At 45.0% G+C, this 22,732-nt stretch overlaps 1 long non-coding RNA gene across 2 annotated transcripts; it reads right to left on the bottom strand.

The window, feature by feature from the left end:
- Nucleotides 1-358: 358 nt before the first annotated feature.
- Nucleotides 359-21,710, bottom strand: LOC131901235 (uncharacterized). Of its 2 annotated transcripts, none has more exons than XR_009376439.1 (3): nucleotides 21,316-21,710; nucleotides 19,197-19,338; nucleotides 359-429 (listed from the first exon to the last, which is right to left on the bottom strand). It is a non-coding gene; the product is annotated as an uncharacterized LOC131901235 (long non-coding RNA). The 2 variants fall into 2 exon arrangements; XR_009376440.1 differs by lacking the exon at nucleotides 359-429 and adding an exon at nucleotides 17,703-18,403.
- Nucleotides 21,711-22,732: the final 1,022 nt, after the last annotated feature.

Here is a 22,732-nt window from a genome sequence, read left to right as displayed (position 1 = left end):
GCCCATTAGCATATCAAAGCAGATGCTAGCCACCAGCTTCTCCCAGCATCCCTTAGTCCCTACCTGTTACAGGGTATGGCTGGCATACTCTCCCTACCCTAAACTGCCTTTCCCCCAGCTGCCCTTCACTATATAATCCAGCCATTTGGGTTACTTGGCCCTTTTGTCTACCTTTTACCCTCTTGGCTCAGGCCACCATTGAGGTCAGCAGCTCCTTTCCCCTGTCTTCAAGAGGCCTAGCTCAGTCTAGCCATGTCCACTCTGGACTCTCCCAGATGTCCCTGCCTCTGACTATGCTGTCCCACATATCTATAATAAACTTCTCCTCCAACATACCTAGGAGCAGCCATGTCCTTCCTTTTTTATTTCTTCTTCTTCTTCTCCTCCTCCTTCTTCTTCCTCTTTTTCTCATTCATCTGGTGCTGAAACCTGGGGGAATGTCATAAATGAGTTCCCTTCCAGGGAGCTCAGCCATTCTGAACCAAGCTGCAGATCTGACTCTCCTAGGGTATATATGGATCAATTGTTTCTGCTGGCTTCTGCCACCCATAAGATTGGATTCCAAATTCTAGAGCCTGATTCTTCAGCTACTGCTTCCTTCTGCTGTGGGATGTCTTTCTGCGTACTGTAAATATGTGTTACTCTCATTGGTTGATAAATAAAGCTGTTTGGCCAATGGCAAGGCAGAATAAGTTTAGGCGGTACATTCAAACTGAAGACAGAGATGAAGAAGGGTGGAGTTATGGCAGACACTTCGAGCCACCTAAAAAGCAAGATGTGAAAGAACTGGTAAGCCATGGGCCATGTGGCGATACATAGATTAATAGAAATGGGTTAATTTAAATGTAAGAGCTAGCTAGTAATAAGCCTGAGCCACTGGCCAAGCATTTATAAGTAATATAAGCCTCTGAGTGATTACTTAAAAGTGGCTGTGGGACTGGGTGGGACAGACAAAAGCCTCTGATTACATCCTTCCACCTTTTTTCTAACCATTTGCCTTTAGTCTACTCCTTGTAAGTGTCTCTCCGGACTCTGGCCTGCTGTGCCCTCCACATGGGCACCTCTACACTCTGTACATGTTTCTCCTCTGGCCTGCTGCACCCATGTGTACATCTCCCTTTTCTCCTGCTCTCTCCCCTCTCCTCTTCTGGATAAGTGTCACCCCTACCTGAATTTGTTTACTGTTACTACAGTGTCAGGAAGCTCCTCTTGCCCACACTGGGCTCCAATAACAAAGACAAGGCCTTTCCTCTATGATTTGGAACATTCTTCAATCTGACGAGTTTCCCATTCTGCTTGGAGATGCCCCATGGAAATTCTTGTCTCAATGACACTTTATCCACTTCATCTCTTCCCTAGGAAGCTGCAGTCCAGCTTTCAGAAGCCTGGGACCCTTTTCCTTCCTTCCTCCCACTCTACCTGATCTTTCTCTCTTGTGAGCCTTCCTGGGTCTATACATTGTGAGTTTCCTTATCTCTTCCTTCTAGAAACTTCAGCCCTAAACTTCTGTTCTCAGCTCCCTCCTAAAGTTTCCTCCAACCCCTGGGAGCTGCCTGCTCTGTCTGTTCCGTAATCCCTCCTGGCACCCACCCAAAACCCCCACTCCCCCCCCCCGCCCCAGCTTCTGCTCTCAGCACCCTGTTGGAGCTTATAGAAATTCCCTCCACTTACTTCCTCCACGCAGGTTTTATTACTACAGCTTGGCCTCTGTATAGGTCAATGGCCAAAAACTGGCACACTTGATTTCTGAATTCTCACAAATCGTAACAACTGCCACTGCACAAACAAATGATCCCAAATTTTTATATCTAAACTTGCTCTGCTCTACGTTTCCAAGTCTCTTATCTCTAAGGTTCTACTTCCTACTCTGTTTGTTTGTTTGTTTGTTTGTTTGAGACAGGGTTTCTCTGCTGTCCTGTCACCCACTATATAGACCAGATTAGCCTCACAGAGATTGCCTGCCTCTGCCTCCTGAGTGCTGGAACTAAAGGCAAGCACAACCACAACCCAACATCAAAAGATCTCTTAAGACTATGCTGTAAACTCTATCTTAGGATTTGTAAGTTCTTTGGGGTCTGATTTAAAAATCTATAAAATCTGTCACAAAATTTGGATTTAAACTTATAACAAAAGGCTTATAATTAAAAAATCTGGCTGGGCGGTGGTGGTGCATGCCTGTAATCCCAGCACTCGGGAGGCAGAGGCAGGTGAATCTCTGTGAGTTCGAGGCTAGCCTGGACTACAGAGCTAGTCCAGGACAGGCTCTAAAGCTACAGAGAAACTCTGTCTCAAAAAACCAAAAAATAAATAAATAAATAAAATAAAAATCTATACATGAGTATATATGTGATTCAACTCTTGTTTAGAATATCCTGTGTATGTAACTTAGATTCTACTCTTGTTTAGGAAAATGCATGTTTTTAAATAGCAACCATGTGGTTCTCCTGCATCTTGGCTGATGACCTCATCAATATGGAAGCAACCATGTGACTGTCAGCCATCTTTACTAAGGTTAAAGAGTGAGGGGATCCCTGCAGGTGTCAGACAGGGAAGTGAACTGCTCAAAGAGATAAGAATGAAAACCCTGTGCAGATTGACTTCATCAACTTGGATCAGATTTCAGGAAGCCTAACACCAGATGGTTTATTGTAGGTATATTTAAACATAATATAATTTGGAAAAGGGTCTCCAGCTAACAAAATTCCCATAATTCCAATTCCAGGTGTACAATAAAGCTTAAGATGTGACTACACAGAAACTCTTTTTACAAAGTACATACGACATGAGGGTGGGTTTCTTAGTTAAAAGACCTAGAATCTAGTGTGGTCTCTGAGGATAGCATAGAGGTCATCCAGCCATAAAGAGTGTGTGACATCTCCCCTAAGGATGGATAATGGTCTAGGGAGGGAAGAGTCATAGGGAATAATCATTCTGGGGAATTTGGGTGGGGGCTGTCCCTTCAGATAGTAAAATGATCACCAGGTCATTAACAACCTCCACTCTCAGCTTTCCGGATGGAATGGAGGTATTTGATTTTATCTCCTCCATTGAGGAGACACTACTGCATGATTAACATTCTTGGTTCTCTTAGTGCTTCTCTATGAGTACAAGGCCTTTCTGCCCTCTACAAAAAAAAGTGCATGCCATGTGACGTCACCATCTTAAGATGGCAACATGGTATAAAGTAACAATTACAAAACTTCCCAGTTTTACTGAGCCCTCTGCTTATCATTGTCTCTCCCTTCAGACTAAGGAAAGAACAGACCTCTAAAATATTTTAGACCAGTATGGATTTTTGTATGATGATAAAATTTTAAAGCTATAAAGATCTACTCAGAATAACAAAAATTGGCTTAGAGATTTACACTTAACTACTTACATCTTTGCTAACTGTTCAACAACAGACTTCTACAATAGTTATATAAGTAACAGCATACGTTCGATAAATAAGATATATTTGGTAAATAAGATTTATACATTCCTAGGGTCTACTCAGGTTCACAGTAATGTTTGCCTAGCTTCTTTGTCTTTGTTCACTCTGTTAAGCTTTAGCTATTTGGATAAACTAAGTCATGTAGGAAACTATGATATTCTATAATAGTATACTGTAAAAGTCCCCAGTCTCTCTATGGGCTGTATTTATGGTTTAAATCTTCAACTCAAAATTTTAAGGCTCAAACTTACAGAGATAAGTCTGTAAATCTGTAATCTTATGAAAGCTACAAACTTACAAACTATTATGTAATTCATTTAGTAGCAAGCTTTATTTAGTTTTCTGTATGTGTTTTCAAGGTTAAGCCTAAACTCAGGTATACTTAATAGATAGTGGTCCTCAAACTCTTCAGAGTGCTGCAGAATATGTTTTAAAATGTTAAAGAAAAAGCTTCCTATTATAGAGACACTTTCAGGGTGATTGTCCTACTCAGCCTGGTCAAAGGTCAGTCCCCCACATTCCTCCTCTACAGGAAAATCTCTCAGACCTGGGTCTGACCGTGGAAGGCCTGCTGCTGTGTGGTGGCTGAAGATTAAATGCTGTCCCATATCGGGGCTGAAGACCCAACACCACTGCCTAGCCATGGAGACAACAGGAGCCTAGAGCAACCTCCATAATGGGGAAGTTTCTGTCAATTTTTAATTGATACATTTTAATTATACCTCCTGCTATAATTTATTCTTCTCAGGTCTCTGATGATATTGACTGACTGTACTAGCAGCAGCAAGCAACCAGCCCCTCACTCAAGGCTACACCTCCCTCAGGTGTAGTTATTACTAGAGTTATTACTAGGTCTCCAGCAGAGAAGGACAGTTTACCTTGCTAACAGACTCCTGAAAAGAAATAAACCCACAAAACAGGTTTCAAAGTAACTTTTTACTATTCCTTTATTTAAAGGAATTTGCTTTGCAATGACCGCTCTCAGTAACCAACTGCCTGTGTCTCATGGTAAATGGTTGGATGGGAAAAAAAGCTTAAAGTTCATACGAGTTGTAAGAAAGTGATTTAGCCGGGCGGTGGTGGCGCACGCCTTTAATCCCAGCACTCGGGAGGCAGAGCCAGGTGGATCTCTGTGAGTTCAAGGCCAGCCTGGGCTACAAAGTGAGTTCCAGGAAAGGCGCAAAACTACACAGAGAAACCCTGCCTCGAAAAACCGGAAAAAAAAAAAGTGATTTAGCCTGCAGTGGTAGTGCATGCCTTTAATCCCAGCACTCAGGAGGCAGTGGCAGGTGGATCTCTGAATTCCAGGTAAGAAATGCAAAAAAATAAAAACACGTTTCAGATTTCTTTCCCTCTCTATGCTATTGTTATATTAAGACTTAAACGTTTTAGAGATTTAACATTAATCAATGAAGCTCTGATGAGTTGTTGTCTAACTCTGATAAGCACTGGCTACTATTATCACAGTCACAAGCCCAAGATTTTAAATTTCCTTTGGTTGTCTTAGAAGTATATAGACTTAAAAGTGCTTCTCATTGTGCTAAAAACATCTCTGTCTAATCTATATATTCAGCCATCTGGAACGAGTGTTAATACTTTTTTTTTTTTTTTTTGGTTTTTCGAGACAGGGTTTCTCTGTGTAGCTTTGCGCCTTTCCTGGGATTCACTTGGTAGCCCAGGCTGGCCTTGAACTCACAGAGATCTGCCTGGCTCTGCCTCCCGAGTGCTCGGATTAAAGGCGTGCACCACCACTGCCCAGCTTAGTGTTAATACTTTTAACCCAGAATCATTTTGGGGTCCCTGAGTTTCTCCTATAACTCAAAGGCATGATGAGTCTACTGCCTTTTCTACAATGTGGATTTTAGTACAGATTACAAACAGTGGTAATGTTAACATATCTAAAACTTTTATCTCTTTTTAAACTTCAAAAAGTTCGTGTGTTAATCCCACCAATGAAGAATAAGCCCACTACCACAGTTGAAAGCCAAATTTGAAGCAAGCTTTAATTAAATACTGGGCAGGTAGATAAGCTCTGGGCAAGTCCATACCCAGGTACCCAGAAAATGGCCCAGAATCAAGTAGGGCAAGGGCTTAAGAAGGAAAATCCGTAATTCATTGCACTTTCCATTAGGTCCAATCAGGGGCAAGTGTACATCCTGATGTATTTCTTTCCTATGTACTTCTCACCACATGTGATCAAGCTCATCCGGTGCAGATGGGTCAAACAAACTTGTTTAGGGGAGTGAAAACATGTGGCTTGTTATCTCCCATAAACAACAGCCGCCAGCATTTCAGGAACTATCTAACCTTGGGCAAGGGGCTTGCAAATCAGAGACATTTTCGTTCCATGGATCTCTAAGGCATGGTAATTAAAACTTAAAATGTAACTTTGGCTCTCAAATAAGCTTCAGGGAGTCAATGTGGATCCATCCCTCACAGTCAAACGGACTCTAGGTAAGTACTCTTGTCAATCAACAGACTCACCTACTGCCTATTCTTGAGGGTAGGATCTTTCCCTGGTCTTGGAACTCCCCTCTCCCAACTGCCAGGACCATAGGTCCAAAAGTTTTAAATGTACATGCAAGATAAAATATTTCCCCTAAACTCCTTAACTTTACCGTCTCTCCGTGGTCTACCTGTCCCAGTAGATTTCAAATCAACTGCCCACTGCTCCAGCAACTTGTCAGCCCCAGGTGTTCCCTTGGAATCTACCTCTCAGGTGGCTCCAAAGCATCTAGCTCCAGGCAGTCCAGCTTCGTAAACTGCTCAAACACTGCCTGCACTTACCTAGCCCCAGATAGTCCTGTAGAGCCTAGACAGTAAGCAAAACAACCTTTATTCCTCTCCCTCTCTCTCTTTCCATCCTTAGCCAAAACCCCGCCCCTTACCCTAAACTTCTCCAGCCCAGGGACTGTAAGTATAATCAAGCCATTTTGGTTACCTGGCCCTTTTGGTCTGTACTATACTCTCTTGGCTAGTCTCTTGACCCAGGCCACCCCTCTTCTTGGTCAGAGGTTCCTCTCCTCTCTCCCTTCTCTGCACATGGACCAGCTCAGTTTGGTGATGTTCACTCTGGACTCTCCTACATGTCCCTGCCTCTGGCTATGCTCATCATATCTAGGAGCAGTCATGTCTTTCCTTTTTTATTTCTTCCTCTTTTTTTTTCATTCAAATACCCAGGAATAGTAGTGATAATGGGGGCAGAAAGCTTGGGTCCTTTGCTGCATGGGCTGTGTGACATTTGAGTGATAGCACTCCCTAATGCTTTTGCTTTGGGGGTATTGTATACAGACTGTGGGATCACTCTCAGGTAGTTCACACTGGTTCTTTGTGTGTGTGCAAATGTGTGCATGCGGAGGTCAGAGTACAGCCTCAGGTGACATATCTTGGGAACCTTCCACTTTTTGTATGAGTCAGAGTCTCACATTGGCTTGGGACTTTGCCAAGTAGGCTAAACCACCTGCCTATTGAGCTTTCAGTAATCTACCTATCTCTACCTCCCTCTCACTGGAATTAGAAGTGCATGCTACAGATGTCCAGCTTTCTTTTAAAGAAGGGGGAAAAAAAACAAAGATTTCCTTAATGTGATTCTATGTGTCTGAACGTTTTGTAAGCATGTATGTATGTGTACCATTGTGTGCACAGTGCTCAAGGAGGCTGCAACAGGGCATTAGATCCCCTGGAACTGGAGTTACAGTTGTAAGCTGCCATGTGGATGCTGGGAATCAAATCAGGACCTCTCCAAGAGGACCAAGTGCTCTTAACTACTGGGCCACCCCTCCAACTCCATGCCCAGCTTTTTACTTGGGTTCTGGGTATCCTGGCTCAGGTCCTGACATTTGTGAGGGAATCATTGGGCCAAGTGAGCTGTCCGTTTCCCTTGCTGCACACTGTAGTTCTAGACTGAGTGGGTATCAGAGCTATTCATAGACATCTCAGGGGGAAGCTCAAGAATCTGTCTTTGAATAAGCATTTACTCCTCAGCTCCCTTCTCAATTACAATGGCATCTTAATAGGGTGAACAAAATGGCTTCTTCCCAGTATCTGATCCCATGAGTCTCAGCGCTCCCTCAATTCTGCTCAGGCCTTCTCTAAAGTTTAGAAGTCATGACTTCACAGGTAAGTGCCAGTACCTGCCCTCTTAAAGGTTACTTTTACTCTGTCTCAGGCTGCATCTCTGTTCTGGGAGTTGAGCTCAGCAGATCACTCTCTAGTGTTTTGAAGATTTTTCAGTCCCAGGCTCATCATTCAAACACATATTCAACATTTTGACTTTAGTGACATTTAAACTCAGTCTACCCAAAGCAACTCAAATTGTCCCCTTCTGATTTCCTAGTGAACAAAAGTTCTCTGGAGAAGCTATCTCCACAGTAACATTCCTGCAGAAGGCTTGGCCTTGCTTGGCTAGAACCTTCTGATTCTGAAGACAAGCAACATTGTAAGTCAATTGAGATGTCTTAGGCCTTGTAATATCAATGATCTTAACTCCGTATCTCACCTAACATTCTTATTACTAAACTTTTCAGAGGCCAGCCATGGCGGTACTCATCTGTGATCCCAGTATCTGGGAGGCAGGAGGATTGCCATAAGTTTAAGGTCAGCCTAGTATATTGATACATAGAGAAACCCTATCTCAAAAAGACAAAACAAGGGCCTTAGGAGATGGCTCAGTAGGTAAGCGTGTTTGCTGTGGAAGCAAAAGGACCCATGTTCAAATCTTCAGTACCCATATGAAAGCCGGCCAGCTATGCCAGCATGTCCCTATGGTGGTCCAAGACTCTGAATCAACCCAAGCGACACAAGAGGTTACCAAAAAAGCAAGATTTAATGCAAGACAGCATAAAAGAAAGAGGGAAGAAAGAGGCCGATCAATCAGGATCACAAAACAACCTTGGAGCTGAACTGTGACCGAAGTGAGTTGAAGCAAGTATTTAAGCATAAAAATCATAGACATTTGTTGACAAGTTACAGTTCCAATTTTCACCAGTCGGAGTTCAAAGATTGGGGGCTTTCCTTAAGTGTTTCATCGTTGTCCATGGACATCCAGAACAAGCTTGTCAGTCCAACCAATCAGATTCATTTGTTCCTTCTGTTGTTAGGAACAGCCATGGTGTTTCTAGAGAACTAAAGATGCATAACAACTATTTCTATGGTTTCCGGAAGAGGTTGGTCAGCAATTGGAGAGTTTCCAGCTCCCCTGAGGCTTGGGAACCTGAACTTTATTTCACCCTACAGGTAAGATGGAGTCTGAAGTCAAAATGCCAGCACTTAGGACGGGTGCATTTGGTCTGTATCCAACATCCCAACACTTGGGCAGCAGAGAGGGCAGACTGATCTCAACAGCCTCCTGATTAGGTGTGCTAGTTCACTTTCTATTGCTGTGGGGGAAAAGTAGACAAAAACAGCTTGGGGAACTGTAGCTAGAGTTTTCCTGCCTGGCCCATGGTCAGGACAAATCTCTCTCACCCGCCAGTCCCACAGCCGCTCAAACCCAACCAAGTAAACACAGAGAATTATATTGGTTACAAACTGTATGGCCGTGGCAGGCTTCTTGCTAACTGTTCTTACAGCTTAAATTAATCCATTTCCATAAATCTATACTTTGCCACATGGCTCGTGGCTTACCGGGATCTTCACATGCGGCTTGTCATGGTGACAGCTGGCAGTGTCTCTCCCTCAGCCTTCCACTTCCCAGAATTCTTCTCCTTGTCCTGCCTATACTTCCTGCCTAGCCAATGGCCAATCAGTGATTTATTTACTGACCAATCAGCAACACATTTGACATACAGACCATCCCACAGCAGGGAACTCAAGCAGGTCTGGGACCTAGGGACTGGACCTGAAGCAGAGGCCGTGGAAAAACCCTGCTTACTCAATTGTTCCCCAAGGTTTGCTCAGCTCGCTTTCTTACACAACCCAGGACCACATGCTTAGGGGTGGCACCTCACACAGTGGGCATGGCCCTCCAGCATCAATCAGTAATCAGGAAAATGCCCCCACAGCTCTGTCTAGAGGTAAATCTGGTGGAGACATCATAATTGAGGTCCTCTCTTCTCAGATGACCCTAGCCTGTGTCAAGCTGACATAATACCCAAAAACTAACAAGCATGCCAGATTAGCTGAAACAGCAAGCTTCAGGTTTGCTCAGAGAGCCTGCCTCAGAAAACAGGCTGTAAAGTCACACACACACACACACACACACACACACACACACACACACACACGAGCGCGCGCACCCATGCACATACACAATGCATAACTATAAGAAAAGTTAAATCATGACATTCATAGGAAGATGAATGCAACTTGAAATCATTATGTTAACAAAACAAAACAGGACAAACCCTGCATGCTTTATCTCAAATGATATCTGTATGCCATTATGTATGTGTACATAGACGTGTCTGCGTGTTTATACAAACTTCTCAGAATCTAGCTTAGCCGACTTCTAGCCTCCAGGACAGCTTGAAAATGCTCTGAGGTGACATCTGAAAGGGATTAGCTTGCTGTGCTGGAGCCCACCTCTCTGATGCTCCATATTTATTGGTAAATGTATTGTTTTGTGAATTTCTGTTCCCTGCTGACAACAGAAATTTATGCAACCCCTTCCAGGATGGAAGGTGTCACTTAAGGTAATGGCTCTGTGTTCTCTAGGCCACAGTGACTTGTATTTGGCTCTTGGTTGTCTGTCCAACTTTTCATTCATTGGGCTCAGAATGCCATTTCTTCCAAGAGAGCTCTTTTAGCCAACAGAAGACAGGCCCCTTGGTCTGGCACCCACCACCTCCATCATCGCTGCTGAACCTCAGCTCTGAGATACTCGCTTCACCTTCAAAGTCACCAACAGTTCGGCAAAAGGAGTTAGGAATGTGATTCCTGCTGCCTGCGTGAGCCAGGACCTATCCAGGAGGGGCTGCTTCTTTAGCAGAGTTCAGTGAGTTAGTTTCAGGATGAAAACTGAATTTCCATTTGAGTTCCAAGTTGAAGCTCAAAGAATTTTAAAAATCCACACCAGACTGTGGTATACAGAATGAAGCGTATGAGCAGAAAGCTGCCTTCCACAGCCAACTGATTGAGATGGGCAGTACTTGGAACCTCTAGCTTTCTCAGGAAAAATGGCAGAGGTTGACTTCCAATGGGTGTTTTTGTATGGTTGGTTTTGGTTTTTCGAGACAGAGTTTCATTGTGTAGCCCTGGCTGTCCTGGAAGTCACTCTGTAGACCGGGCTGGCCTGAAACTCACAGAGATCTGCCTGCCTCTGCCTCCCACATGCTGGGATTAAGGAGTGCACCACTGCTGCTCCCTATGTGTGTTTTTGAGTGGAAATTTTAAAGAGACTCCATGAGCCAGGGAGACACACTTACCTGTTAGACTTTCTGATCATTTTTGGAGCAGCTCATTACCTTCTAGTAAGATGTAGTTGTGGGTGGTTTGAATAAAAATGGCCCCTACAGGCCCATAGGGAGGTGTGGCCTTGTTGAAGTAGGTGTGGCCTTGCTGGAGGAAGTGTGTCAGCTGGGGCAGGCTTTGAGGTCTCAGATGCTCAAGTCATGCCCATTGCGATCCGGATGTAGAAATATTACCTCTTTCTCCAGCACCATGTCTGCCTGCCTGCATGCTTCCCACCATGACAATAATGGACGAAACCTCTGAACTGTAAGCCAGCCCCATTTAAATGTTTTCCTTCCTAAGAGTTGCTGTGGTCATGGTGTCTCTTCACAGCAGCAGAATCCTAAGATAGTAGTTAAATCAAAACAGAGACATCTGGAAATGCCACGGAATCACTGACTTCACCATGTCCCAGGACAAAACTACAGCCATTTAGTTTAAGGGTTTTAATTGGCCTTATCTTCATTACCTTCTTTTTTTTTTTTTCTGAGACAGGGTTTCTCTGTGTAGCTTTGCGCCTTTCCTGGAACTCACTTGGTAGCCCAGGCTGGACTCGAACTCACAGAGATCCACCTGGCTCTGCCTCCTGAGTGCTGGGATTAAAGGCATGCGCCACCACCGCCTGGCGGCGGCTTTATCTTCAGATTGTAAAACTAGGCCATACATACTTCATTTCTCAAAATACAGTGAGCATTCCAGTGAGGTAGGTGGAGGTTTCTTTCACAGACACAAAGGGGCTGAAGAAAGTGGAAAGAAGCATGTGATGGGCCGGGCGGTAGTGGCACACACCTTTAACGCCAGCACTCGGGAGGCAGAGCCAGGCGGATCTCTGTGAGTTCGAGGCCAGCCTGGTCTACAGAGCGAGCTCGATCCAAGACAGGCACCAAAGCTACACAGAGAAACCCTGTCTCAAAAAAAAAAAAAAAAGAAAAAAAAAAGAAGCAGCAGCAGCACCACAGGAGCAGACTGGTCATTTGAAAGTTCCTCCCCTTGTGATATATGGAGAAACAACATCAGATTGCCTTTGTGCGTGTAAGGATTAAGGCAGAGGCCGCTTCATTACCATGCCAACTCAAACAGCTGTTTCTGAGAAAGTGGAACAAACAGTTCCAGTTAGTGGTAAGTGAATCCTTTTTGGGGTTTAGCAAAGAACTCCAAATGACTTCCTGCAATTTCTATTCAGCAGCCATATTTTTCATAGTAATGCTTTCATTCCTAAAGGTATTTTAAAATCTTTTAAAGATTTTAAATTTTATTTTAAATGAGTATATATGTGTGTGTAGAGACTGGGTATGTGCTCCTGAGTGCAGACTCCTGTGGAAGCCAGAAGAGGGCTTTGGGTCCAGTGAAACTGGACTTTCAGATGTGTGCTGGGGGAGGGTTGTGGAGGTGGGTGCTAGGAACTGAATTTGTGTCCTCCCTCTACAAGAACAGAACCTATTTTTAACTGCTAATCATCTTTCCATCCTCCCTCCCCCGACACCCCCACTTTAAAATCCTTTAGAAAATGTTCTAGGGCTGGGCACAGGGGTACATACTGTAATTCCAGAACAGGAGGGGTAAGAGTTTGAGGACAGGTTGGAGAATGGTGGTCTCTGTCTTTAATCCCAGCATTGAGAGGCAGAGGCAGGCAGGTCACTGTGAGTTCAAGGGCAGCGTGGTCGACAAATCAAGTGCCCAGCCAGCCAGACCTACACAGTGAGATTGTCTCAAAAAACAACAACAACAACAACAAAAAGAGTTTAAGGCCAGTCTGGGCTGCACAGACTCTGTCTTCTAGGGTTCAACAACAGCAAAAACCCACAAGAGAATGACTATTTTTTTGTTGTTGTTTTAACACAAGGTTTCACTATGCAACCTTGGCTTTCCTGGAACCTGCTCAATAGAGAAGGCTGGTCTCAAGGAGAACCACCTGCCTCTGGGATTAAAGGCGGGTGTCACCATACCCAGCCTGAAAGAGTGTGTGTGTGTGTGTGTGTGTGTGTGTGTGTGTGCGCGCGCGCGCACATGCGACTGCAGATGACCATTAATCATTCAGCAGCTCCCTTAAGGGTCAAAGTTAAATTCAAGGTTTGACTGTGACACAGAAGAAGAAAAACAAGGATAAACAGGGCAGTGTCTACCTCAAAAGCCGCTAAATCAACGCTGTCCCAGTCCGGTGAAAGCTTTGGTTTGAGGCCATAGAGTAGCCTCAGGTTAAAACCGAGCAGCTTTCCCCTGGAGTCGGTGCCCTAGGGCTCACACCTTTGTGGGGTGGGGTTAGGTGGCGGGAGCCCCACCAGCTGAGTCGCACATAATAGGTGCCTAACAAACAGTCATCGAAGCAGCTCCCGGTTTTCCTTGGCAGATTCTGGCTCAAGCCTACCTCGACTACCAAACTCGAGCGTGGGCAAACTGAAAGGTTCGGCTGGGCAGCGCCCGCCCGCCTGTGCACTTGGCTCTGACCCTGCCAGGTGCTAGGAGGGCGTGACGTGCTGCCCGCACGTCTCCTCCCCGTCCTTTGGCCTCTGAGAAGCGCGCAACGACTCCCACGTCCTCGGCTGAATTCCGGTCCATAAGGAACACGAAGCCGGACCCCGGCGAGGCCCGGGGCCGACGGAGCGGTGAGCCGAGGATGCACGGGCTGGGTGGCGGCCCGGAGGATGCGCAGGGCAGCCTGAGCTAACGCTGCCAGCGGGAGCCCGAGCCGGCAGGCGGGCGAGCCGCTTGCTGGGGCGCGGCCGCGGATCCAGGTAGCCGCCGGGCGGCCACATCAGCGGCGTTCGGCGGCTCCGTCATGGCTAGGTGTGTCGGAGGGCGCTGGGGTCGCGGCCGGCGGGATCTGAGACCGCCCCGACTCTGCCCAGCCCTGCCCGCCGCTGCCCTCGGGCTCTGCGTCCCACTTGCTCGGGAGGCCACGGTAACCAGGAGCGCACACTGAGGGATGGAGGAAGGTGAGCTCGGATGCAGATGCTGGGAGGCGGGCGGCGCTCACCCCCGGAGCCCGCTTCGGGGCTCAGCAGCCTCGCCACCCTGTTCTTGGCTATATATGAGTGTAAAATATGTCTCAATTTAAGAAGCCTCAGTGTCCATTTATGGCGAGAGCTGGCATGTTCGGATGTGTTACATATTATATTCTTAGGTATGTTACACCTATGCCCTCTTTTTGTAAATGGACGTTTGATCCACTGATACATCAGGTGGCGAACGTGCTACTTATCCCTCCAAAATGTGGCTTTTCGTACATTCATCTAGTTTTGCAACTGTCACCACTATCCAGCTCTTTTTCTCCGTAATCTCTAAAAGAAACCCCGTACCTGTTAGTTGCTACCCATTCCCTCACTATGCCAACCCATTGACAACCACTAATCTTTCTGTTCCTATGCATTTGCCCTTAGTGGACACTAATGAAATCTAACAGTATTTGGGGGTTCCCCGCCTCCTCCATTTAAAGACAAGATTTTGGCTCTTCCCTTAGGGGAGCAGTTCTGCTGTATAGTTCAGGCTAATCTGAATTCGTGGTCCCCTTGCCTCAACTTCCCAAGTGGTGAGATCAAGGCTTTTGCCACACTCACCTAATATGTGTGTGTGTGTGTGTGTCTGTCTGTCTGTCTGTCTGTCTGTTTTTTTTTTCTGGCTTTCTTTACATAGCCTAATGTTTTCAAAGCTCATTCATGTTGCAACAAGTGTGTGTCTGTCTGTTCTGTACTTTTTTAAAGCTGAATGTCTATCTGGATGTGGTCACTATCACATCCATTCACTAGTTAATGAAGTTGTGTTGTTTTTCACCTTTTAGCCATTGGATATAATTAATGCTGCTACAACATTTGTGGATGTGTGCTTTCAGTGCCCCTGAACACAAACCTAAGCAGGGAATTGCTCAGTGCTTAACTTTTTTGAGAAACTTTTAGGCTTTAATCAAAGTTGTTGCTGAATTTTATCCTCCCACCAAACAGTGCATGAGGGTTGCGGTTTCCTTAAATCACCAATGCTTGTCAGTTTTCACTGTTTTTTAGCCACCCTAGTGGGTGTGACTTGGTATCTCTTTGTGATTTTAATTTGGATTTCAGACCAGGGATTAAAGCAGTCTTTCCCATGCTTATTGGCCAAGTGTGTGTCTGTTCTGGAGGGACGGCTAATGAGATCCTTTGCCCCTGTTTTTGCTCTTTTTTGTTGTTTTTGTTGTGGTTGCGTATAGGAAAAAATTTTAGATTTTGGATCGATGCAGGTCATACTTGGGTAAAAATTGACTAAGTGCCATTTGAGTCTTTCAGAACACCCTTTACCTGGTAATTCTTGGGCATTGTTGTCCTTTCTTATTTTTAGATTTTTTGCCTTCTTGAGAAAAGCCACAGGAGGTCAAGAACTGGGTCCTGATGAGACTTACGTTACTGTTTTCCTATATCCTGTGTTAGCTTGAAAAGTCCAACTTATCATTAACTACAAGTAATTTATGGTGAATGTTGAACAAATTACTCGAACAAAATTTCATGTGCGTCTGTCTCAGTAAAGTGAAAGGTCTTTCTCCCCACTTCAGTTTGTGTAGTTTGATTGCAGTTCTGATATGTGTGGACGCAAGATATATTGTTTGCTTTTTGAAGTAAAATCTCTCACGCTAGCCCTGGCTGGCCTGGAATTCACTGTGCAGATCAGGCTGGCCTTGAACTTGCCGCAGTCCTCCTGCCTCTGCTTCCCAAGTGCCGGGATTGCAGGTGCGCACCGGCACACTCAGTGACATCATTTTGCTGGCGCTGAGGTTAAAAGCCACCTGGAAATGAATGAATGCTGCTGTGATTTCTGTATGGTTGACTGCGGAGTGTGTACAAATCCAGCCTCAGTCTTTCTTTCAAAAATTACTAGAAGGGATGACATTTCTCTGAACTCGAGTTCAAGATCAAGTTCTTGACCTCATTGTTGCTAAAGAAAAAATAGTTAATGAAACTTGCTGAATGGTGAAGAATAACTGTATTCAAGACCATTGTAGCAATATAAGGGCCGTGACAATGGGCTTGGCACTGGGGAGACAGATTGGGTTTAACCCTGAGTGAGCTGTGGTTAGCAGGAATTTATAGGTGAAGAGCAGGGGCAGGGGCCGTGGATAGAGATGTATAAGAGGAAGCATTCCCAGTGAGGGGGAGTCTGAGTAAGTCATCTTAGGATGATGATTCCTGCTGAAGACAAGCCTGGGCTCTGGGACACTTTGGTGAAGGATGAGGACCTACCTCCATCACATACCTGGGGAGGACATTCTAATTAAACTGGCTCGGCAAGGCTCTTTGCTAAAGATGAAATTTGTAAGATGTATGAAAGACTCAGGAAACTGAATAGTTTGGTCATGCAAGCAATCTGTTATTGTTGAAACATATGCTATACAATTTCAGGCGCTTCCTAGAAAAGGAGGTTAAAGATTTCTCAGGAGACATAATGGAGAGCAAGGGGTGAAAAGGATGGGAGAGACGGCCTAATCCTGCTCTTCATCTGTAACTTACAAAGCAAGTAATCTTTAACTGTGCTTATGCCTCACAGCCTTTATTAGAAATCAGCTGACAACATCACTATGTAACCTCAGTGTGCTTTTGCTTTGATTTACCTGTGAGCTTAACACTGAAAGTGTAAATATCGATCTGTTATTGATTGTCCCCCGCATGCCCAATAGATGCTTCCCCTCCACTCCCTGCAGTCTTAATACCACTTGTTGAGAACAGTTCCTTGTAAACTGGGCATGGTGGTACATGCCTGTGATTTCAGCACTGGATCTCTTGTGAGTTTATGGTGAGCCAGGGCTGCCTCCTGAAACCCTGTTACAAACAAAGAAAATGACCCCCCAGCAAAAGTGTCTACAAGTAGATGGCCGTGCAAACTGACATGTTTGGGGGAATCAATCCCTGGTTGTTTTTTGTTTTTGAGGCAGGGTCTCTCTTATGTAGCTCTCACTGTCCTGGAACTCCCTATGTAGACCAGGGCTCCTAGAACTCACTTTGTTGACCAGGCTGGTCTTGAACTCCCAGAGAGAGATTCACCTGCCTTTGTCTTCCTAGTGCTGGGATTAAATGTACCACCTCAATTCCTCAATCCCTGGGAAATGATGGTCTGAGTTGGCTTGCCTGATTTATGTAGTGGACTTCTAGGGACCCCCTCAGCTCTGTGAAATTACTGTAGTTAAGTTTATTTACCTTTAAAATGCATAGAAATGAACATTGATAATCTCTGTGGACATGTATAATGTATGTATATGTGTATATAGATATACATATGGGAGTGGCTAGAACTGTCTAACTCTATTTTGATTTTTAAATTTTTTGTTTGTTTGTTTGTTTGTTTTGCTTTTTAGAGACAGGGTTTCTCTGTGTAACAGTTCTAGCTGTCCTGGAACTGGCTTTGTAGACTAGGCTGGCCTTGAACTCATTGATATCCATCTGCCTCTGCTTCCCAAGTGCTGGGTGAGATTAAAGGTGTGCGCCACCACTGCCCCACGATTTTTAAATTATTTTTATGCATGTATGTTTGCATCACATGCATGCCTGCCGCCTGTAGCAATGGAAACCCTAGTGGTTGTGAGCTGCCATGAGGGTCCTCGGGAAGAGTCGTTAACCACTGAGCCATCTCTCCAGCCCCATCTATTTTAATTTTAATGTGGGTGGATTTAGTCATATTCCTTACTTCATGATCAGCTACTAAGGACATAGGAACTTTGTGTTAAGGAAGAACAGGACAGATAAGTATTGAAGACTGTTTTAGCCAGGCTTGGGAAGCAGAGGCAGGAGGATCGCTCTGAATTTGAGGTCAGCCTGGCCTATATAGTGAGTTCAAGGATAGCCAGGGCTGTGTAGAGAGACCCTGTCTCAAAAATGAAACAAAAAATAACTAAGAAAATTAAAATTACAGAAAGCACATTCTAGAGTTTTGGACAAAACTTGATATATTTCAGAAAGTGTGGTTCAGATGATGAAGAGGAAAGCAGGAACAAGAAGTAATTGGAAGGTAAGGCTATAGTAAGGACAGAGATTTTGCTCCAAAAAGATATCTGAGTAGGAAAAGTGGGAAAACCTTCTTTACTTAATTTAGTTCTCACTCTTTTTTCACAAGTTCTGGTCGTTATTTGCCACTCTTTTTAATATGTATTCTCAAGGACTTACTTTTGACTGAACTCAGAGTTAGAAGTGGAAGCTCCCAGTGAGGATAGCCTACATCTCTTAGCAATCTGTTCCTGGTGTTTATCTTAATTCATATTCCCCCCTCCTCTGTCTCTCTCTGTCTCTCTGTCTCTCTCTCTTTTTCTTTTTCCAATACAGGGTTTCTCTTTGTTGCCCTGGCTGTCCTGGAACTCCCTATGTAGACCAGGCTGGCCTCGAACTCAGAGAGATCCACCTGCCTCTGCCTCCCAAGTGCTGGGATTAAAGGCGTGCACCACCACTGCCTGGCTGTCCTTCATTATCTTGGCCATCATGAGTTTAGCATATCCTGCAGCCTCCTTGTTTTTCTTAGTGTGCTGTTTCTTCAGAGCAATGTCAGCGTTTGTGGTGCAGGATACCAGAAGTAACAGGACTCTGAATCTTCGGTGCTTTGGTCCTGGGCTTCTTCCCTTCTTTGTTTAAGGGCTCCCTGACAACATATTGGCAGGCATCATCTTCAGAGAGGCTGAAAAGCTTTCGGACCTTGCTGGCTCTTTCGAGCCCCAACTACCAAGGCGAGGACCAGGAGTATTCCTCCCCTCTTCTTGCAGTAACCAAGTTGAGAACACTCAGGTTGCATCCACAACACATCCTCGAACACACTGGTGCTTCCTCTTGGCAGTTCTCTTTGGTCTATAACAAGAGTGTCCCTCACTGAACAGCGGGCACACTCTACCATGGGCCAAGACACCTTGCTCCATGGGAAAACCTCGTTTGTCGTTCCTGCCACTGATTTGGACCACGTAACCCTAACACTCTTCACTCAGCGCATCAGCAGCTACCTCTGTGGCCTTGTGCTTCTCTCATAAGATGTACAACATTTGCATTTCCTTTACCTCAGTGGGTTTCTAACAGCCTGTGGCTGGAAAGGAGACAGGCATCTTTATCTAGACATGACTGACTGCTTAGGAGATGCCACAAAAAAAGAGACTTCTTTTTGAGACAGCGTCTCACCATAACCCTTGCTGGCCTGGAACTTACTATGTAAACTGTGCTGAACTCAAACTCATAGGAATCCACTTGCCTCTGCCTCCTAGTGCCAGGACTGAAGGTATGTTTTGCTGCACCAGACCCAGTCCTTTGTCTTTCTCCATGATGGCCTCTCCTAAGGCCCAGCAGTAAGTCTAGGGTTACTGTCATTCATGTCGGGAGTTTTTCAACATACTAATTACCTCCCCCTCCAGAGCCTAGTAAAATTAAGATCAGGCCTGGGGGTACAATACCGTGACAGCATGTTTGCCCAGCTTGCAGGAACAGCTCTTCAGCAGCAGCAGAAGTTGAGATCAAGCAGAGTACGGTGGGGATGCCTGTAGTTCCAGCTGCTCTGGAGGCTGAGGCATAAGGTTGCCGAGTTTACCATCACATCTAAAGAGAACAATAGAGATTAGACTTAAAATACTGATAGAATATTCTAAGATTCACTTCTGGTAAAGCCATACTGAAGAATTAAACCCACACTTGGTTTCTTTTCCTTTTTTGTTTTTTTTATTTTTGGTGTATGTGTGCACATGGTGTGAGCATATGCCTGTGCGGTTGTACGACAGGTGTCTTGCTCAGTTAGTCTTTGCCTGATATCCTTTAAGTGAGGGTCCCTCATTGAACCTAGGCATCTGCTGACAGGTAGCAAGCCCCAGCAATCATCCTGTCACCATCCTGGGGTGACAGGTACAGGTGTGGCCACATCTGGCTTTTTGTCATGGGTGCCGGGGATTCAAACTCAGGTCCTTGTGCTTGTATAACAAATGAGTCCTCTTGCTCAGTGAGCTATTTCCCCGGCTCTGAGTCAAATGTACTCACTCAGATGAAGTTGTAGTGCCTGAAAAACTCCAGGAAGGAAAACCCTGGGCTTTCCTGAGCTTAACTGATAGGCGTTGGGTGGAAAGGAGGTACAGGCAGGCTCATCAGACCTCTGTGAGTTTGAGGCCAGCAAGCTCTATATAGCAAGTTCTAGGCCAGACAGGGCTACGCTGAGACTCTGTCTCAGAAAGTAAATAAAACAGAAAACAAGAATATGTTGTATAGCTGGGCAGTGGTGGCGCACACCTTTAATCCCAGCACTCGGGAGCCAGAGGCAGGTGGCCTCTGTTCGAGGCCAGCCTGGTCTGCAAAGAGAGTTCTAGGACAGCTAAGACTGTTACAGAAACTTTGTCTCAAAAAAACAAAAACAAAAAAATGTTGTACATAGATACTGCTAGACCCTAAGGGTTAGGGTCTGTTATTGGGATTTAGTTAGCTGTCTTAAGGAATTTGGGTTTATCTTAGAGGAAATAAGATGCCATTGAGTCTAGTCAAGACCTGGTTGATGAGATTACTATCTTCTGAAGATCTCTTTAGGTTCTTTGTCTTTCTCAACTCACTCATGAACTTCAGATTTCTGGCTAGTGATACAGGTATTTCCAGAATCTCATTCCAATCCAAAGACTCTTCCCATTGTTTTTGTCAGTAAGACCTCCCATTTCATAAAGTTCCTCGTTTGCCTTCCTTTCTTGGCTCCAAGATGGAAAGGTCTGAGAGCAGATCCTGCTTCGGCCTTTTCACATCGCGTCTGTTAACCAGCATATTACCTAGTGTATAGTAGGGACTAAACACCTTTGTAACCAGCATAATACCTAGTGCGTAGTAGGGACTAAGTTCATGTTCACTGAATTAGTTAGAACTAATAGATTAATTTCATTTATTACCCTAGTATTTGAAATATACATTGTGCTCCTAGCGTGGTGGCTCATTTCTGTGATTCTAGCATGTGGAGAAATTGAGGCAGGAGGCTTGTCATGAGTTTGTGGGCAGCCTCAGAGAGAGACCTTATCGAAAAAGAAAACAAAACATAACAAAAGGGACAGGGTCTCTCAGCAGGTGCAGGCTCTTGCCACCAAGCCTAACAACCTGGGTGTGACCCCAGAACCCCTAGAGTGGCGCGAGAGAACCAACCCCTTGAAAGGAGTTCCCTGACTCATGACATGATACACACACATTCACAGACTACATATATGTACACATATGCACACACACACAAATAAATGTCAAACTAACTACAACAATGGCACTGAAGTGTGGTGTCACACACTGTAGTTCTGGCACAGAACTCCGGGTTGGCCTTGTCTTCACAGGAAGTTCCAGGCTAGCCTGGACTACATACTAAGATGCTGTCTCAAAGAAACAAACATCTCAAAGAAACAGCAACAAAAGACAGAAGGGGAATATTTCCCAGGAGCAGGAACGGCTTTGAGGTTTCTAGTTATACTGCCTTTAACAAAATGGTTTTATTAGAATTTTTTCTCAGTTGAAATACTAGGGTGAAACTAAATTCACTTCATTAAAAGATAACCCAAAGTTTTCTCTTACCATAAAACAGTGGTAGGGAGGATGGGAAGGTGCTGGGGATGGCGAGCTCTCCAGCAGGCCCAGGCTTTGGAAGCAGGAAGATCAGGATTTCAAGGTCATGTCAACTACATAGTGGTTCCCCAAACCCTGTCTCAAAACAGCAGCCGCAACGGTGAACAATAGTTAAGGCAGTAAGTCTTGTTTTTCCTGAGAAGTCTAGAAGAACGGTTCAGGTTGCCCACAGGAACAGGCGCTCTTGAGTACTAACAAAGGCAGCTTTGTACAGACGCTGGGGACAAAGGGATAAGATGGTTAAAGTGTATCAATCACCAGTCCGGGGGAGAAGTTTTGCTCTTGGAAGTGGTAAAATTAGGACATCCATACGCCAGAAGAACTTAGGGGAAGAATTTGGATGATGTCAGTCATTTCTAGAGAACGTTTCCGCTGTCACCTTACTGTGACTTCACAGAATTCAACCGAGAAACCGAGCTGTAAAGGTAAGAGTCCTTTGGTGTATGGTTCTGATAACTCGGAAGAAGTTTTCAAAGTTTCGTGAGAAGTAGAGAGACCAGTTCAAACTCGTTATCTGTAGATTTTTGAGGTATTGAAACTTGGCTAGTTTTGTAGTAAGTTTATAGAGATATATTTTAGACTGGACCGTCAGAATCGAACTTTGTTAATATGCAAATGGCCTTATAATACTCACTGAACTAAACTGAAGCTGTTAACGTGTAGATTTGTAAAATGTACTTCTCTGCACATGTGCACGCGTGTGCGTGTTTGTGTGTGTGTGTGTGTGTGTGTGTGTGTGTGTGTGTGTGTGTGCGCGCGCGTGCACGTGCCATGTGCGGGGTGTGTCCCACGGGCACAGGCGGAGGACTGAGGACACCTTGCAGGAGTGGGTTCTCACCTTACACCATGTGGGTCTTGGCAATCGAATTCAGGTCTTCAGGCCTGGTGGCAAGCGCCTTTATCCACTGAGCCATGGCACTGGCACTGTGTAATTATACCTGAGGAACTCAGACGTTGCAAAGTATTATGCACAAACTTGCTCATTTCATTGCAGTGTAATTTAGTCAAGAGAGTCAGCTCTAGGGAAATGATTCATTAAAATGTGCCAGCCCTTTGAAGGGATTTCACCGGCTCCCTGGCTCTTCCCCCAGGGGTAAATGCTTTGAGCACTTAGATGCCTCTGTGCTTTCCTCCTGGCTAGGAATTCCAGGTCTTCTCTGGATGACCAGCTGATGTCTGGTCACTTGAGTGTGTGACTTTGACCTCGCTGTTCTCTGTGTGTGGCTTTCTGTCTGTCAGCCATTATATCCCCCATCTGTTTGTCTTTCTGTGTATGGCTTCCTGTCTGTCCACCATTGTATCCTCCTTCTCCTGTTTCTCCTCCCCACACCCCAATTTCTTTGAATCCTACTTGTCCTTTAAAGCT

This window comes from Peromyscus eremicus, unplaced genomic scaffold (genome assembly GCF_949786415.1).
Source record: "Peromyscus eremicus unplaced genomic scaffold, PerEre_H2_v1 PerEre#2#unplaced_58, whole genome shotgun sequence".
In the NCBI taxonomy this organism is placed as follows: Eukaryota; Metazoa; Chordata; class Mammalia; order Rodentia; family Cricetidae; genus Peromyscus; species Peromyscus eremicus.
The sequence above is the reverse complement of the archived record's forward strand: the minus strand, read 5'-3'. Positions and strand labels throughout refer to the sequence as shown.